Consider the following 8,780-nt stretch of genomic DNA (forward strand, 5'->3'; position numbering starts at 1 on the left):
AGCGGATACCTTGTTTTGACAGGTGTCAATTGACGAGAACATTCATGTCCAAGATCAAAGATGTATGCTGTAAACTAGCTTGATGAGGTCTAAAGTTGAGCCGGGGATATGGTCGCGTGATACTGCTCACATTGGCATATATGGAGGGGTGGACGGACGTATGGTCTTAAGGTCGTACCCTCGTACAGTATCCAAAACCAAATTTTCTCACATCAATGGGTTACCATATTTTCTTAAGTATGGTTTTTTTTTTTGACAATATGAACACTCTTTACAATTAAAAACTAGTACTACTTACAATATTGTACTTACACTACTTACAATACTAACACTAATATTAAGATACGATGTAGTACCGCTCGGTACAAAACGCTTTTATACCAAGCAACTCCTTCATTATCACATCATCTGTATGTAATCATGTACAGAATAAATAAATTAAGGTGTCCGTTGTATTTAAGTGGACATGAAATGTTTTTCTTTCTTCATTTTGAAATTCAGGGTATTTAAAGTAATGGTCTCGAAAGCAGTAGTTATCGTTCGTCTTTTACTATGTTTCAGCACTGTGTTTTAACTTTAGTTCATTGATGAAATCTGGGAGGAGCAGGCCGTCTTCCCTTAATTTGCATTTATAGATAAAGTATCACATGAATAGCAAGGTGTAGTTAAAACGTTTACGCGTGTTGTCTTGGTTATCGAGTACACCGCAAAGAATTTCTGTCCCAGATTAAAGTTGGTCTTATTAGTTTCATTAAACCACTGAACAAAGTTTTTAATAAAATGTTGCGAGAACTGACAATGAATAAAGGTATGATCCATGGAGTCTGGTTCGCCGCAGTATAGACATTCACAGTCTGCCTTCAATCCAAACCTGAAAAGTTCTTTTTTGTGACTGTCGTTCTAGGTAAGAACTTAAAATGAAATTCTCTTAATTTCATGTCTATAGAGGTTGTCCTAACTGAAGCGAAGACGGACTGCCAAGATTCCTTGTCTATAGTTACTATTTTATTCCATCTCTTAACAGCGGTTTGTTCTTCTGTGTAAGACTTGTTAACAAAAAGCCAGTAAAATTCCCTTGATTTCATTGTACTCAAATTTAGTTTGACTTCAGGTTCAAGAACAAATAATGTTGAGTTGGGTTCAAATTCACTTGAGCTTGAGCATAATTTCATAGCTACTGCTTTGGAAACAAGATTCTTTTGAATAGCATGGATGACCTGATAAAATTGCAGGAAATTTGTTCTTGTCAAGCCGAACTAGTTTTGAAAACTTTCAAAAGATAGAACTTTACCATCATTGTCTTAAAGGTCATTGATGGTCTGAGTACCTTTAGCAAACCATTCTTGATTAAATAAAGGTTTTCGCCCAATCAGAATTACTTTATTATTGAACAAGGTTATGTCTCGATTACTGGTTAAGTCACTGTTATATAAAGCTTTCAGGTCACTGAAGTATTTCAAAATCTCCTTATAAACGTTTTTCAAAATACTCAACATCATAGTTGCAATTGAGTATAAATTGTAACTCCATATTTGTCAAAGAAGTAATTGGGGACAGATTTCCAATTCTGATGTCCACCCCTTAAGAGTCTTGGAATCCATGCTAGCCTTGTTGCTTTAATCATGCTGTCTACATCCGTCATACGTAACCCACCCCTTTCATAGTTTTGGTAGAGGCCAACCCTCTTTTTGTTGTCTTTCTTATTCTTCCAGAGAAATCCAAATAATTTTGGTTTTAAGGTTGGAACAATATAATCCGGCACCTCGATGTTAGATATGGAATAGACAATTTGTGATATCCCTAAAGATTTCATCACCAGTAGCCTTCCAAAGAGAGTAAGATCTCTTGTTCTCCAAATATCCAGTTTTCAGTTGCAGCTTTAACATTTTACGCCCGAAGTTGTGTACGTTGTTCCCATTTTTGTCATATGAGGGGTAAATTCCAAGAAATCTTGTAGGACCTTTAACCCATTTCAAGCCTAGAGGTTTGACCTTTTTGTTAGCCCAGGGGCCCAGCCACATTGCTCGAGTTTTTTCTTTATTTAATCTAAGTCCGGAGATGTCACCAAAGTCATCAAGGACTTGTAAAGCAATCTCTACTGATAGCAAGTCAGAGCAGACAAGATTGGTGTCATCAGCGAATTGACTCCGTTTGATTTCGTTTCCGAACAGGAACACTCCCTTAAACATGTGGCTCTGGCGGATTTTGTTAGCCGTGAGCTCCGCAGACAACGCAAATAAAAAGGGAGAAAGGGGACAACCTTGCCTAACTCCTCTTGTAGGTTTAAACCACTTGGTAGCAAAACCATCTATATCGTTATAGAATATTTTAACCCATCTCCGAATACCTTCTTCAAAGCTAAATATTTGTAGGGCATAATGTATGAGCATCCATTCAACACCCACGGTTTTGTAGAATTTGTTTGTTCCATCAAGCCGTTAATTAGTCTTATATTTTCACCTATGTATCTTCCTTTGATAAAACCTGCCTGATCTGCATGTATTAGGTGTGGCAGCATGGGTTCAATTCTTTTGGTTATAGCCTTTGACGCTATTTTATAATCTACATTCAGCAAGGTTATTGGGCGTCAGTTCTTCAGCTCTCTAAGAGGCGATTCCTCCTTGGGTAAGAACGTTATCACTCCTCTACGAAATTGATAGGTGACCTTTCTCATATTTGGAGTTCAAGCTCTCTACTAAATCTATCCCTAAGATGTCAAAAAATTCGGTGTAAAATTCAACTGTGAATCCATCTTCACCTGGTGATTTCCCATTGCAGAATGACGCTAATGCTTCTTTGCATTCTTCAAAAGTTAGGGGGCCCTCTAGCTCTGCTCCATTTTCTTCTGTAAGTTTTGGGATTTCAGTGTTTTGAGTGAACATATGAAATTCACTAGATGTTGCTATAGATTCAGAGGAGTAGAGATTTTGATAATAGTGTTCTATCTCTGTCAAGATTTGGTCTTTTCCAGTTACTGGTGTTTCATTCTCCGTTTCAAGTTCCGAGATAAGCTTTTTATTGTAAATTTTCCTCTCTAAGTTAAAAAAGTATTTTGTAGGTCGTTCCCCCTGTTCTACCCATCGGCACTTTGATCAAAAGATCGCTCATAAATTTCTTCTAATTCTCTTTTGAGGTTACCATAATTCTTTCATTCTATTTCATTACCCTGTAGGTTATCACTGTTGCATATGATACTATCTAATTCCGCTAACAATCTTTTAATTTCGTTTTCACGGGTGTTAATGGTCTTAGACCTTCCTTTTGAAATTGATATGGTGGCAGTTTTAATTTCCATTTTGGTTAGTTCCCAGACTAATTGTTTGTCTTGAGTGCTACTATGCTTTTTCCGAAGGGAAGGATATAATTCTCTTATCATTTCTTTATATTCATCATCTTCAAGAAGAGCATTGTTGAATTTCCAGAATCCTGGTCCACGAGGACTAGGTTCCGGCAGAGACAGGACTAACAAAATCATGCTATGATCTGGGGCAATTGACGGCCAAATATGGGATTTTTTGACGTAGGTTTTTAAATTATTTGTTATAAGAAAATAGTCTATTCTTGATTTTACACCCAAGGCTTTTGAGAAGTAAGAAAATTTTGTGAGACATTTTCTTTGTACATCAATAAGGTTGAATATTTCCATCATCATTAAAATCCCATTTCTGAAGGTTGTGGGTTTCCATTTGGACCCGCCGCTTTGTCCTTCTTTGCTAGAGTGCAGTTCCAATCACCTCCAACAATTAGTGACGTTATCTCAGATTCTTTCATTAAGAAGCCACTAAGTTCTTGAATAAATGTTATCTGCTCTGTCAGATTATTAGGAGCATAGATATTGCCTAGAGAAAGTTTGAAATGGTTGAATTCTATGGTGGTTAACACAATTCGCCCGTTGCTATCTTAGAGTGTTCAGAATTGGTGTTCTCTGAAGGATCTAGCAAAATGCAGACATATTTACACATTGAGAACGTCCAGTTAAATAATTGCCAATAAGTTTTAGATCTCTCTCACCAATGACATAACCACGTAGCTTTGCTACGAGTATGTCATGATTTATTAGATCAAATGCTTTCTTGTAATCTATGAAAACAAGCCCGGTTACTTTGTTTTCATCAAGATCGAAAAAGAGCTGATCCACCAGACGTATCAACGCCGTTTCTGTTGAATGTGATTTGCTAAATCCAGACTGGAGTTTATAAAGCATGTCGTTGCTCTTCAAATTTTCATAAAAAGATTTACGGATATGCTTCTCAAATACTTTGGAAAGAATAGGCAAAACAGAAATCGGTCTATAATTGCATTTGTCGTCCTTACTTCCTTGTCCTTTAAAAATGAGAGTCACTTTAGCAATTTTCCATTTAGAAGGGAAAGTCGCAGTAACTATACAATGGTTGATCAGCCTACGCAAAGAGTTTGATATAGAGTTTGCTGCAATCCTTAATAGCTTAGCACTGATCCCGTCATCTCCTGTAGCCTTGTGTGGTGGTATAGATACTAGGATCTCAGCGACTTCTTTATTAGTTATATATGGAATTTTAAGTGCGCTTTCACTTGATAAGCTGTTAGGATCAATCGATTCAGGATCAAGATTGCTGCCAAGATCATGCTCATGTAACAGATCTTTTGGCTGATTAACAAAAAAGTTATTCAATTTATTAGCAATGTCCAGTTTTTCTGTCAAAAACCCATCTCCTTCTTTAAGACGTTTGATGCAATCACGACTAGAGTCAGTACCATTAGTTAGACACTTGATTAGGTTCCACAACTTTTTTGAATAGTGCTTATTTTCCTTCATCTTTTTATTGAAATAAGTCTCTTTAGTTGTCCTTATCAATTTTGATACTTGATTTCTTGCTTGTTTATACTTCAGCCAGTCATTGGCAGATTTGGTTTGCCTTGCGTTTCGCAGTACCTTATCTCTTTGCTTTATTTCTTGGGATATTTCACTTGTGAACCACTTCGGTAGAATATTCCTTTTAACCCGTTTGTGTTTAAGTCGCAGATGTGTGTTTACAACATCTTCAAAGATTTTATACCATGCATCAAGGACATCATTAGAGATGAAAGCATCATTCAACTGCTCTTTGTTGAGCTTTTTAAAGGCCCTGTAGGTTATAGTCGTATGTTCTTTTCCATTTTTAGTCTCACGCTTGAATGTCCTTATTCCAACAATAGGAAGATGACCAGACAAACCGGATGATATTGTTCTGATGGTGTTCATTCGTTCCGGACTCCAAATGTGATCTAAAGAAGTGTCTGACAAAGGCCTGGTAATTGTTTTAACGAGCTGGACCAGATGCAAATCATACAGTGTTTTTATAAGCGGGTGTTTCTTGAATTTAGTGGAGGTTAAGTAGTCGACATTAAAATCACCCAATAAAATAATTTCCTTATTCTTGAGAAAGACATTCTCAATATTTTTTGCTAATCTCTTGTCATCTGCACTTTGGTACGAGGGTGGTCGATAGATGCCTCGAATAAAAAGTGAACGCTTAGCTTGTAGGGGCAAACTTCTAACCAAAGTGATTCAAGGTCAGGCCTTCTTTTGGCAACTATCATGTTGTTTACAAAACCCAAAATCCCTCCGCCCTTTCTACGAAGTCTGTCTTTTCTGTAAAGTGCATAGCCAGGAATATAATAAAATGAGTCCAGTATTTTGCTGGTACAAAAAATCTCAGTGAAATAAACTACATCGAAGTCTTTGAGTTCCTTCAAGAACATGACTTTTATCTCTTCGAACTTGCTGTCAGTGAGATGTTGAATATTCCAATGACAAAGTTTCAATCCCTGACATATAGATGTTGTTAAGGAAGAGGGTGCTTTTGACTTACTTCTGGTTAGGACAGGACCAGGATTTACTTCCACATCACTTGATAAAAGAAGGCTTAACAATATAAGGTGGAAAGGCCTTTCCAGCGAAAAGAGTAAACCGTATCTGTAGTAAGAAGGATAACTTGCTTTGCGAAGAACAGCATCCTTGGTTAAGACCCACATAAGACTCGAATGAAGTGATATATCGGCTAAAGATTTGCTACTAGTAACTAGTATCTGTTGAAAACTCTGTTGCTCTGTTGAGAATAATTATGCCTTTCGGTAGGATGATGTTGAAGCAAAAATGAAACCAAGACACGGAGCACAAATAACGTGACCGCACACCACGACGCCATTACTCAACCTTGATATTCTTTAAACCAGTTCTCTTCTTGTAAAGTTTGGACTTGATCTTATGGCTGATAAATTTAACTATAACTGATTTCTCACCTTCACTGAAACGTTTATGGGAGATATCGATATCTTCAGGTTTGATTTTCACATCAAGGGCTTCTGCCACTTTCACTACCACTTCTTCCGTTGAGTCGTAAGCGCTTTCAGGTATTTCATGTATTTCTAGCGATTTTTCTCTTGTATATTGCTCCAGTTTGTCTTGAAGGTCGTATAATTCTTCTATTTCTTCTTCCCGTCTATCCGCTTTTTTTTTCTAACATCTTCTAATTCTCTTTGCAGTCTCGTGTTTTCCTGTTTTACCTTCTCGAGGTCCGATTTAGTCTGCTCCATCTTTTGTAAGTTGAGGTCCTTACGAAGTGTCCTTACAAAGTACTTCAGCGAAATGGTTTTGTCTCCGTTGGATGTCCGACACGGTGATTTGTATCTCAACTAACATGCCTCTGATTTTATGTAGACTTGGCTCTTCGTTGTCTTCTATTTCCTCTTCCACTTATTCTGCCACCACGTTGCTCTCTTCGTGAAATCGCTTGGCGTTAGTATGATCGAGATCTGTAGACTCTGTAGAACCCTTGGCGCCCCGTTTCTTTTTGTGCCCCATTACTATAGATGTTAGTAAATAAATAAAGGCTTTTGGGGTTGTCTCACAATTTAGGGGAAGGATTCAAACGTCCAGCTTCAGAAGTCGTGCTGTCCACGGCCAGAACCGCGCATGCTCTCTCTCCTTAATTATGTTGCTCCACGAGCAAGTTTTAGCCTAACAAGTCCTTAAATTCTAAGTTCTTACAATGTATATGCGGGTGAAAACTCAATTACTTGTTAGAAGTAAAATACCGTTGATGATTGAATGACTTACTTGGGCTTCTCTTGAATGTTGATCAGTTGAGGAAAGGTGCCCACAAGATTACTGTAAACTTCTTCAACGGACCAGCCTCTGCTGAATTGGAAGGCATTCAGGACAACTCAGGACATTTCCAGTCCAGTGTAAAACTGCTTTGCGACTTCCCCTAATTACAGTTTGATCATGTGGGTTGTTAAGAGAAGCCACCAGTATATTTTGAGAATCGAAAATCAGTGACGAAAAATTGCATTTTTTTTATTTTGCCAAAACAGTCCTTTCTGTGAACTAGTTTCCAAAAAAATATTTTAAAGTTCCAGCGATTTTTTTTTTCTGGCTGATATTTTAAAAAGTTTGAAAATTCATTAGAAAAGCTGTTACGCAACTTTAGGAAGATGTTGGCAGCCCTAAGCAAGTCCATTCACCATCAAACTTTGCACAATACAAGCATATAATTTTTTTTTTTTGTAGTTCTCTTTGGTATGATTGTTATCGCCATTTTTATAGAGGCATATTTTGCACGATTTTTTGGGAGACAAAATGAAGGCTAACTTTGACTGGTTTAAACCACACCTGGTACCTCACGTTATAACCATACCAGACGAAAGCTCATTTATTAAAATATGCACCTGCAAAGTTTGGCCTTTGGAAATTAAGTCTCGTCTTGGCAGTTAAATAAAACATGATGCCACCCAAGCGCCATGTAAGCGTGCAGAATTCGATCTTCATTTCAAGCTAAGTCAGTTTTTCGAAAAGACACGGAAAAAAATTAATGACCACTGAAAGTAGTCAGCATCGTTATGTTTCTTCCGTGAAGCTGTGAATGTTAAGTAAAGTCGTTTTTTAATCTTTCTTAATCACGCTTTAAGTGCCAGCATGTCTCTTAACACGACTGAAGCTTTTTAGAAACTTAAAAACATTGCAAAACATTTGTTGACAAAAACATCTCTTCTTATACTTGAAGAAATGGTCTGTTGAGTTTATACTACATATCCAAAAATACATTTCAACGCATTCTTAAAACTCAAACTTAGTAAAAGAGAAGTATGTTAGGTTTGATGACTTATATATAACTACGGAAAAGGTAGATAACATTTCAAAATTCTCATAAGTTCATCCTTTGCGTGACCATTTTGCGTACCTGACCTAACCCCTGACCCAGATTGGGTAACCAATAAATTTGACTGCTAAACTTAAGCCTTTTTCAGCTTTTTGCTCACTTCTTCAAACTCTTATTAACAATCTTTGGTGCCACACTGAAAAAACCACTAGGGAAAGAGCACTGGAAACACAACCGAGAATTTCCCTGGGAAAAGCAATTTGAGATGGGTTGGAAGTGGTCAAATTTAACAGCTGTCAAAACACAGTTGCATATTTTTAGAAAAGCAAACTTAAACATAACCGAACATGCAAATGACTAGCACCCAGCTTACGGCACTGTAAAAGCAAATAAATACTCGTATGAGCATAAAAAATATGTCGCGGCAAATAATCTTCTCTCGATACAACAGCATGCGTACTCCTTAACAAGAAGTAGCTCGACTCTATTGTGACCGTTTACGCTACATCTGACTCCAAAGAGCAAGCATCAAATTACTGCGAAATCGCAATATGTATTTGAGTTCTACACATGCGCTCATGTAACGCACATGCAATGCCTGAGAAGCTTCCTGGTAACACACAAGGTGTACTTACATGTGTGTGATGGTTCAATAATTAT

The sequence above is a fragment of the Montipora foliosa genome, chromosome 6 (assembly GCF_036669935.1).
Source record: "Montipora foliosa isolate CH-2021 chromosome 6, ASM3666993v2, whole genome shotgun sequence".
Classification (NCBI taxonomy): Eukaryota; Metazoa; Cnidaria; class Anthozoa; order Scleractinia; family Acroporidae; genus Montipora; species Montipora foliosa.